Source organism: Crocodylus porosus, unplaced genomic scaffold (genome assembly GCF_001723895.1).
Source record: "Crocodylus porosus isolate Cpor-Errol unplaced genomic scaffold, CroPor_comp1, whole genome shotgun sequence".
NCBI classification, from domain to species: domain Eukaryota; kingdom Metazoa; phylum Chordata; order Crocodylia; family Crocodylidae; genus Crocodylus; species Crocodylus porosus.
The window spans coordinates 62258810-62270138 of NW_017728943.1; the positions used below are offsets into that span (position 1 = coordinate 62258810).

An 11329-nucleotide genomic window follows, 5' to 3' on the forward strand; every position below is an offset into this window, starting at 1 on the left:
GAGCGCCGCCTAACCCGGCGCGCGCGCAGGGACCCCTGGGAGCTGTAGTCCTGCTTCGCTTTCGCGGCTTCTCTCACTCCGCTCGTGAAGCGGCACTGGGCGCCATCTTTGTGAAGGGAATCCAAGCCGGCCGCCAAGCCTGATAGGAAATTGAAGCCGAGCTGGTTTAGGGCGGCTGCTCCCTGCTGCGGCCATGTTAGTTAAGGGCTGAAGGCGTGGGCATCACGTGATAGGGCAGTGCCACCATCTTAGTTAAGGGCTGCTGCTGGGTTAGCAGCTTCACTCTGGGTGTCAACGCAAGGGCAAGAGGGAGGTGTGAGTGGAGGATGTAGTTGTGTTGCAGCAGTGTAAAGGCCATTTGAAATTTACTCTGCCCAGAGGAGTATGGTTTTATTAGGAAACTAGGCCCTGTGCATTTTCCTGCTCCCAGGGGCAGTCAGTGTCACAGGTGCTTCACAGTAGCTGGCTTGCCTTGCCCAAAAAAGGCCAACGCTGGGTGGTGTTCAGGGCTGTGGCTTCGCACAGTTACAAGCATGCCACACCTGTTGTGTGGGGCACAGGGTGCCTGGGCATTTTCCCTTAAGGCATCTGGTCCTGGAGTTGTGGGGCTGTATAGCAAGTTGAGTTTTCTTTCTTGAAGCACTTACGTCGCTTGCATAGCAGCAGAAACAAACATGAAAGCACAAGCCCAAAAGGCAAATACCCCTCTCCTGCCTCAGCTGTTATTATTTAAGAAACTCTTATGGCTTTTAGGGGGCCCTCCTGATTCCCTTGTGCCCTTGGGGCTCAGTGCAGCGTTGAACACAGTTTTCAGCTATGTTTTTCACTTGACGTTGTTCCTTCTGCTTTTCGGTAATGGATACTACATACATTTGCATAAATATAAAATTCTTCTATTCATCTTAGAATGTAAATGACATGCATCCAAGGTGTTCTCTGAGGCACTGTCAATCCTTAATTTTGCAGGCTGCTCCATATCAGCCACTGAGACCTGGCTGCATAAGCTAATTTGGAGATTCAGAGCCTACGGAGGTTTTTTTCCTAGAAATAACTACTGCTATTTAATGCTCAGCATGAGGGAATTGCTGCCATCGCTATGTCAGTCTATGTAATGTAAGCTAAACGCTAGACTAAGGCGATTTGAGGACAGAGCAAATGCAGGTGTGCAGCTTAATAAAATGATTGTGGGTTAAAATAATTAGTATACACAGAGGACATTAAAACAAGTTGGGTTTTGATAAAGTAAAAGTAGGGCAATTGCCGCATAGGGAATAAATCAAACTGGAAACTTTTGCCACATTTCACTTGTTTGTTATATGCAGGTGACTTTTAAATGCATTTTTAAAGTTCTCCCATTTGTTGAGAGGATAGACTGTACTTAGAAACTGAGATCTAAACTAAAGTGGGCTCAGAGCAATTAACATTTCAAGTCCATGTTTTTTCAAAGTTAGTTTACTTACCTCAGAATGGTAAACATGCTAATTAATTTTCAGTTAGCTTCTTAACTTCCTAGGACAGCAGACCTATTAGATTGTATACATAAAATAATCAAAGAATCAAGGTATCCACAAAGTTTTGGGATTAAAAGACTATTTCCCTTTTCTACTGTATGCACAAACAACCCCCACCTCCATAACTTTACTCATAACACACTAATACTACCAAGTAGCTTCTAGGGCTAGGGTGGCAGGTGCTAAGGCATACAATTGACAGCTCAGAAGTTGCAGGTTTGAGGCCATCCCAGAAGTACTCATGGTGTGGCCCTGTCAGAATATGCAAATTCTGCTAAATATCTTGCTACAAGGGCATGACAAAGGGAAGTACCCATCTAAAGATCTGTATTTGATAAATGCATTGTTATGAAATGGTAAGAGTTGAGCAATAATCACTGTAAACACAACTACTTTTAAATATTTTTCCCTTACAGAGGCAAGTCCTCATGTGGAATTTAAATCACTATATTGATATTTAGGACTATATTTAAGACACCTGTGCTACTCTGGCACCTAAAAAAGCATTGAAAGAATGTAGTCAGTAGATGTAATTGAATAGGGTTATACCAAAGACTTGCACGGTAAGGAAGAAGAGGGTTATAAAAAGTTTAGGGGAAAGAGAACTATGAAGGTAAAGAAGTCCATCCAAAGGAAATCAAGGACATACTGGTAAAGAGAAGGGTTTGTTAATAGACAAAGCACAAGGTACCTAAAGGATTTATTTATTCAAAATATATGAAGTTGTTTCTTCTCTCAACTGATTCCTTAAACTTCTAGTGCCTAGGCTGACTTGGACCCTTACATGTGAATAACACTTTCTCATAGATGCTTTGCTTCATTCTTTTTTGGGGGGGTAAGGTGGGGGGAGCTCTGGCTATGTAGTATTTCATGGAACTTGAAATAGGGAAGCTGAGTTAGAGAAATATTCTTCAAGAATAGTGTCTTCTCTCTGATTCCCTGTTCTATAGCTGTAGACCAACCGTTGTATTGGTCATTTAGGATTTTAACACTCTCTGCCCAGGTCCTGCTCTTAACTTACTGGGAGATGTGCTGTTTCTCTTTAGAAAGGACAGACCCTCTAGCATTAATACTGCTTCTATGGTAACTGATTCTCATGAGAAAAGGAGAAAACCAGGCATCTCAGAGGTGGTAACATAAGAAACCTCTACTTCCCTTTCAAGTGAGTATTTATTAACACAACTCCCGAGGTCCCTTCCAGCCCTGATGTCTATGAAACTAAGTTAAACTAAAATAACTGTTTTTACTTGTTTTTAATTTGGACTGTGGCTCCTCCTTTCCCAGATCTAAGAAAGGCTGCTTAAAATCTAAAAGATTGTTCTCTATCTCTCTCAACTGTGCAGCTGGTCCAGTAAGAGAGATACTTCAGTGTATAAATCTTGCTTCTCTTGTATATCTGTACTATCAAGGCTGCCACAAACTAAAACAAATACAGAGGGAAGGTAAGTTCTCTGTTGGACTAATTAGTAAAAATAGCAGACTTCTGAGAACTTGACCCCTCATCAGGACTAGGAAACAAAATTGGGATGAAGAGCAGTTTCACGGGCAAGATATTTTTTAGCTCTTACAGACTGCGTGGGACCCAATCACAGCAAGATGGTAAAAGAAGACAGACTGCTGTTCTATTCGCTCACCTTCCCAGCATATGCACTGAAATTATAGCTAAGAAAGCACCTTCATTTTAAACCTGTAGCTTCAGTGCTTTATAACTTTCCTTTTAAAATGAGTTTTCAGGGGAGCTCTCATGCTTGATCTCTACCCAGTTCTGAAACTATTTTATGTTGTAGGAATGGCTAATGTATGTCTGAACTATCACTGTCTATGTTTTTCTGTATGGGGGAGGGAAAGTGAGCAATTGTCTTTTGCAATGCAATAACCAATGTAATTGGACTTTACATTTCCAAACCTAGCTAGTGGCAGAGTCCAAAAATAAGTATATTGCCGAGCATGGAGCAAATGATAAACAATAAATGAAACAGTCGTGCACGTCTTTTTGGTAGACATTTGCATGCTCTTTTTAGGACACTTAATAATATCCTGATTTCACTTTCTCTTCACACTAGCAGGTGTTGTTTCAGACTTCTTACATCCTGTGATGTGGTGATGAAAATTCCACGCAACTTAATGTAGCTTGGCTGTACAAACACATGCACTGGGTTTTTTTCCCCCAATATTCCACACCTTTTTTTTTTTTTTCTAATATCTTTGGACAAAGTGATGAAGTTCACACAGGTTTTGAAATCTGTGCTAATTTTGATGAAATTCAAAGTTCTGGTTCCCACAGTGCACATATAGTACTGTAAATCTTAAACTATGGAGTCAATTGTAAGAGCAAAGGTTACATGCAAAGCTTTAAGAATAATAATACCTTTTAAATTCTTGACTCTTGTACACTTATTATCTCAATAATAATGTTATAGTCTGTGGTTCTTCTTCTACATTTATTTTTGCAACAATAAAAAATGAAACTCACCAACTTAACAGGCAAACTTTCTTAGAGCGTCACTTAGAAAACAAGACTCTGAATATTATAAAATGGCCCTTTTCAGCTAGATAAAACCATCCATCCAAAGTAACCCTTTTTGGATTTGACTCTGATATATCTGGATTATTATTTTTTTTAAATATATAGTATTATAATTGTATGCGCATGTGTGTAAAAGAGCAAATTTATGCTAATTAAATCTGAAAACCAAAACAAATATTACGAAATAGAGGAATAAATGTTTAGGGATATTTGTCACCCACACAATACTCCATTTCTAATTTATCTCCTTTTTAGAAATGTACATGTTTTTGGTAGGTAAGGGGAAACTGTGGATTGAATAGAGACAGAAGCTGACGTAATCTTTCACTTTAGAGCAGGAAAGAAATACATTGGCTGAATGGAGAAACTTGTGGGCCTAGAGAGTCTCACGCATTTCACTTTTTAAAACTAGAAGTAAATAATTTAATAATATCCAGGTAAGAAACCAAACACAAAGAAAAATTAACGTCTGTATTGCATTTATTTCTATTAGGAAAAGAACTCAAAGTAAACCTTTCTGAGATGGCAAGGAGGAAATGCAAACTAACATACAGTAGAAGAAATTCAGAAGAAGTCTCCCTTCTAGCCAAGACACTTCTCATGTCCGCTGCTTGTGGTAACTGAATATTGAGTTCCCTATTGCCGCATCCAAATTTTTTTTCATTTTGAAGATGTATAAGATTCCCAATAGGAATTTTTTGGGGGGTTATTATAAATTAGCTGCCATTCCTGGAAATTTGGGGCTACTCAGGTTCTGCAGCTAAACATTTACAAAGGAGCCACTCCTTTTTTCTTTTTATTAAAGATGTCATTGTTATTTGAATCTGAACATTGATTGTTTGAACTCTGAGGGGTGGTGTCAGTACATGTAAATAAAGTTTTCTATTTGTACTGTTTCAAAAACAACCTGCAAAAGAGCTTTATTTTTTGAGTAGGCCTTTCTTTGGACCTAATAATAGGGGGTTGAAGATGCTGCTGCTTTCTTCAGGTGATTACACACACTACCCAAAGAAAGTAGTGCTCTATTTGTTTTTTCATCTGTTTCAATGAAACAAATTTAAAAAATGGAGTGGCAGTCTTGGTAAATATTGTGGCTGACTATTTGGTTTTAAATTAATTTTATTAATTGATGTTGCCTCTGGTTCCAGTGGTTTCTTATATACCCTTCCAAGCTACATTTTGGTAAGTGGACTTAAACCAGAAATGCTTATTGACTAGCTTATTATATAGAAGTCTGCCTGGGTTATAGGTTATAATAGATCCAGGATTGAGAGAACATTTGGGATAGGGACGGAAGTTGTACATAAACCAGTTTATGTGATCAGAAACTAGTTTAAACCTATAACGGAACAGAAGTTCAGTGCACATGAATCAGTTTCAAAATGGCTGAAACTGGTTTAAGATAAACCTGGTTGAATATAGTATCTAGCAGACGTAACTGATTTGGGTCATACTGGTTCGTGGAACTTCTGTCCCAGACCCCTTCCTGGTTCAAATTAAATTGAAAAGCATGCTGGGGGACTTCAGTCCTGGGCTGGGCTGTCTGCTCCAGAAAGCAGGGCTGGCCTCACCCCTCTCTTCCCTAGTCAGAACTTTGGCTGGCTGAGAAGGAGGTGGAAACTGCAGCTGGGAGACAGCAGTGTCTGGCTGGCTTCCCCTTGCCTTGCCCCCCTTCCCCCTGCCACGCCCCGCTCAAGCAGGGATCCCTGCTCCCTCCTTCCCTCCCCTCTCCCACAGCATGGACCCAAGCCAGTATCTGGTCACAGTCGTGCCACACCCTCATGCTAGTTAATGCTGAGAGGTGTCTGTGTGAGTGTGTGTCTTCAGTTTCACTTAGGGCTTTTTGGAGCTAGTCAGCAGGTTAGCTGGTAATGTCCCTCCATTCTTCTTTGGAAATGCTTTGCAAAAGTTGTTTAAGAAGGGTTTGAACTAATGAGACAGAGGCTTTGTTTTCCTGGTGGGCTGATTTAAGCTTTGTGTTCTGATCAGCTCCTTGCTAGCTGCTGTCCCTGTCCCCTACTGAATACTGACAGCAAGCCAAGTGGGAGAAGTGACCTGGCTTGCAATGCCTGTCAGTTTGCTGTAGACTATGAAGAAGCAGGGAGAGGGAGATTTGAAAAGCTCAGTATCATCAACAGATGCATACAGTTGTCCCTCCTTCCCAGTCCTTTGCCTGGGAGTGCTAGCTGTGGCCTGGGGTCTGGCTACACTCCCTGAGCAGTGAGTGGGGGGATGGAAGCCTGGTGAGGGCTACTTCCCCCTCCCTGTCCCCCTTCCCCTCCAGGCACATTCTGGCTGGGGACTGTGCAGGCCAAGGTGGGGATTAAACCCCTCCCTAATCATACCATCCTGCCAGAGCCTGGCCACACACCCCTCAGTTCAGCAGTGTAGATGGGGAAAAGAGGGCATGCGCTAGTTGCCCTTCCCCCTAGCTTTTAGCCTGAGCCACTGCAGTTATATGCCTGCATTTTCTGAATCAAAAGTGAATGTTTATCCACTTGGAAATTGGTTCAATCTCTGAAGGATAGATTAACTTTCAAAGCTTGAATCAATTTAGGCTCAGGCTTTTTGAATGTCTGTCCCTAGGCTTGGAGACCATATAGCATGTTAGAAAGTTTGGTTTCCTTGATTTTAAAAAAGATCAAGTTTATTCTCTTCCACCAGAATCTTATCTTTCTGAATGTGACTACAAATGCATTCTGGCTGTTTGTTTTTTTTATAATCTTTCCAGGGGCAAAGTAGGGAAAGGCAAACTTATCTTGGCTCTTTTTAATTCCAGAGATGGAAAGAAACTCAGGTCTTTGCCTGTCCAGACCTTCACTCCTCCAGGCATCCTACTTTAAAATGGCTTCAAATGAAGGTTTGCTACTGGAAGATCATGGAGACTATTAATTGTACCACTATCTGCATAAGCTATGCTTTCTTTTGTTACTAAGAAAATGAACTAAATGTGATCACCCTGGATACAGAGATGCCCACATTTTTTTCCCCAACTAAAATACAAAAGAATAAAGAATTTCTGCAGTAAACTGCCAGCTGTGAGCAGCTGAAAATGTCAAGTATCTAAATAGTATGCTCAGAAATGGGAATTGGGAGAGGCAATGTTACAAATAAAAGTAGGTAATATGACAATTGTAGTCTTTATTTCCAAATATCAAATGACATGATAATTTGTAAATCACAAACATTTGCAAGTAAGTAAATAAAACATTTCCAAATATGGAGGAAAAAATCAGAGTGATACAGGCTCAGAAAAATTAATGTAATTATTGCAGTATAGCTTTTGCTTAAACTGAACCGACTGAGAGGATTGTAAAGATCAGTGACAAAGTGTAATTCTCCTTGAAGGAGAGGCTTGTTTGTAACACACTAAGCTAACATGTGGTAGGATAAAATTATACAGGTTATAAAATATCTTATATGCATTTAAAACAGAGTGCACTTTTGTTTTATGAAGGTATATTTCAGACAGTAGTAGACTGATTTTTTTTTTTTTTTTAATTCTTTTATTAGCAAGTTATGCTGAGGATTTATGTGTGAGTGGACATCTATACAGAAAAATACTAAATGTATTTTCTTATTAAGATGTAAGAAGCTCTCCTGTTCTGAATCTGAACAGGTTCTTAGTCTAGTGACATCTGAAATATGAAACACAGTTTGCTTGTTAGATCTCACTGCAGACAAATAATTCAAGATACCTTCATAGCACAAAAGGTTGCTCTTTTGCAATTGCAAATAGGGTATCACATAATTATTACCTTTCTGAATGATAGTCTGGTGCTCTATAGACTTAGAGGTAAGTCTAAACACACTTACAAGCAGAGGATGGGAGAGAAAAGATTAAACAGGCAAAATGATTGTGTAGTTACCTCTTGTTTATTTAACCCTGTAAACATTGGGTTGTATCTTTGTATTAAAAAAAAAACCCACAAAAAGGAACCACAATGGCACAGCTTGCTTTATACAGCTGCTTTATACAGGTTTGTGTATTTAAGGTGATTTCTAATTTTTTTTTTTAAGGAAGATCATCAGTCATTTAAAAACATTAACAAAATCTTACATAATTCAGTAAAGTTTTATGTATGTGGACAGCAAGCAGATGCACTGAAAAAAGAACGGATGCAAAATACCTGTGGTACAATATCATGAATTGTGAGCAGGATTTGATTTGGAGTAATATTCTTTCCTGGTATGTAGAGGAAAGGAGGCCCTTGAAGTGATCTGGAATTCCTTCCATGGCTAGCTAACATGTTTAAATGCATGAACCTCACTTACAGTAAAGGCAACCTATGTTCACCATATCATGTTAACACAGGCCCAGTTTCTCCAGTGCAGACAACATCTCTAAGATCTCTTAACTGTTAAGGATTTGGTCTTGTCCAAACAGTTGTTGTGATACTGTAACTGCAACTGTTAAGAAACGGACACAGTAAGTGGTACACTAGGGAGTTATGTCACTTAAACTACATTTATTTCTAAACCAATGTATTTATCATTATGATAACCAAACTGTGTGTATTAGCCCTCCTTGGCCTCGTCTTTACGGTTCCACTCAACACAACTCCCCTCCACACACAAGAGATCTCATTGCAATCTTGTAGTGCTTTTAACCTGAGCAGGCTGACTCAGGAAGGGAGACAGCAGTAATTCTCAACCAGGGTCCTACAGCACACTGTGCTGCCTTAAAAGCCTTTTAAGTGTCCCATGAAAGTTTAATACTGAGGTGTACAGACATAATTAACAAGATAAACCCAGAGATTTCAAATAGGAATCAATAGTGTTAAATGAATTTTGACCTGTGGTCTTTTTGAGTTCTTTGCAACAGAAAATTGCTGTTAGTTTCACTTGGTTTTTTTGGGGTTTCTTCTTTAATTACAGAAAAATAAGAGCTGGACTTTTCTGTGGGGTGCTTTGGGTCTAAAAAGGTTGAGAACCACTAGGATAGAGATTAAAATCTGAGTGCTGCTAACAATATCATGCTCAGTACAGCCACTCTGCAGTGGGGAACACCTGGCTGTAGATTTCAAAAACAGGTTGGTAAGAGGTGGTTAGCTGTGTTAATCTGCAGGCAGTCAGAAGGCAGGGTAAACATGCACTTTTATAGACCAACTAAATAAGATATATGTATGTGTGTTTATATATAATGTATTTAGTCTCTCTCTAGCATTTATTTAGTTTATTTATATAGATATATATACAGACACACACACACACACACACACACACACACACACACACACACACACTGTTCTAGTCTCTCTCTCCATGCGTGCGCACACACACACGCAGAGCACTTACTTATTTTCTCTCCCTTGATAGCACTTATTAGGCTTTGTCTCTCTCTATATACTTACATATAACATATAGCACTTATTTAATTTCTCTGTAGCACTTATTTGGTATATACATACATATAGCACTTATTTTGTATCTCACTGGGTACATCTACATGAGATGTTCAATGTCCATTGGACCAAATCTGCTGAGCATTAGTATGGCTGGCAAAAACTGTACTAATGTGCTAATGCGTAATTAGTCTAATGAGCATTAAGCATCATACACAAAGTGTTCATTTGGGCTAATTCACAGTAGTGCTAGTTACAGCAGGTGAAGTTAGTACCTGTTATTATAGGTACTAAAATTTAACGTGCTATAATTATGGCACATTAATGAACATGTAGTTGCCCTCTCTATATAGCACTTCAGTCTGTCTGTCTGTCTGTCTATCTATCTACATAGCACTTTGTCTCTATAGCACTTATCTAGTTTATATATAAACAAATATATAGCACTTCAGTCTTTCTATACAGCACTTAGACCAAGTGCTATATGAAGTCCTATATATATAGTCTGTATATTCAGAGTCTATATATAAAGTGCTATAGAGAGGAAGAGAAACTAAATAAGTGCTATATAGAGACTAAGGTATGGGTTGTAGCTGTCTTGGCCTAAGAATATAGGCAAACAATGTTCTTCGGGTAAATCTGATATTTTTTATTAGACCAACTCAAATGGTTGGAAAAAATTCTTCTTTGTAAGCTTTTGGGTACAAACACCCTTCTTCAGGCTGAGGAAGCATCCGCAGTTGGTCTGTGCTCTTCCTGGATGGAATGGGATGGTAAAGAAGTCCATCCAGGAAGAGCACAGACCAACAACTGCGGATGCTTCCTCAGCCTGGTGAAGGGTATTTGTACAGGTTTCCCTTGTTTTATGCAGGTTCTATATACGCAGATTTGCTCTTATGTGATGACTCTATACCAAAAATTCGTTATATGCGAGGTAAATTCACTCTTATGCAATCCGTGTGGTGGAAGCCTGCAGTCAACTGCTTTGTGCGGTGCGTTGTGGGAGTGATATGCACTAAAATACAGTCTCCTGCGTGGATCTGTGCTCCTAGCTCATTGTCTGTGACACGTGTTTCTGTAGTTGCCATCCCCATTATGGCAACATTCACCATCACCCTGTGCTTGTGTGTACTGTCTGCTGTTGGTGAGTACCAAAATTGTCTTGTAAAAGTGGTAGAAATGGGTCTGGGGGTCAGCAGTCAAGGTCTTGGAACGTATCCCTATTAGTTATGTTGTAAAGAGAGTTCCCTTTATGCAAATTTGACTTATGTGTCGTTTTCCAGGAATACATGTACAGCATAAAGTGAGAGAAACCTGTACTTGAAAGCTTGCATGGAAATTTTCCCCCAACTATTTGAGTTGGTCAGATAAAAGATTTACCCAAAGAACCTTGTCTGCCTATATAGAGACTAAATAAGACTAAGTGCTATATATTGATGTGTCTGTATATACACATGTAAATAAATACCCACGGCATTTAGTCTCTACACACACGCAAACATATATAACACTTATTGTGTCTCTCTCTCTATATACAGATATAGCACTTAGTCCCTATATAGCACTTATTTAGTACCTATATATATTTCGTACACACACACAAATCTCTCTCTCTCTAAAGAAATGGGATTAATCTCTACATAAACTGAGAGTCACCAGCTTTGTTGAACTCAAATCCACTTCATCAGCTTCCGTCCCTTCACAGCAGCTCACGAGGTGAGCTCCGGCTCCGGGCAGCTCGTGCTGTCAGTCCCTCCCCCCCCGCGGGCGAAGACGGGGACACATCCCCCTGCCCCCTGCCACAAGCAAGCCGCGTGCCCCGGCTGCCAGCCCAGCACCGCGCCGGGGCAGAGGGGCTGGAGCGCCCGGCTCGGGCTGCGGCTGCGGGGAGGCCGGGGCGGAGGCAGGAGGAGGAGCGGCGAGGGCGGCTGCTCGGAGGAGCTGCT

General features: G+C 40.2%; 1 long non-coding RNA gene across 1 annotated transcript; it reads left to right on the forward strand.

Annotated features, from left to right (window-relative positions):
- Positions 1–2561: 2561 nt before the first annotated feature.
- On the forward strand, positions 2562–6930 carry LOC109319228. Its single transcript, XR_002103422.1, has 3 exons — positions 2562–2673; positions 4532–4654; positions 6818–6930. It is a non-coding gene; the product is annotated as an uncharacterized LOC109319228 (long non-coding RNA).
- Positions 6931–11329: the final 4399 nt, after the last annotated feature.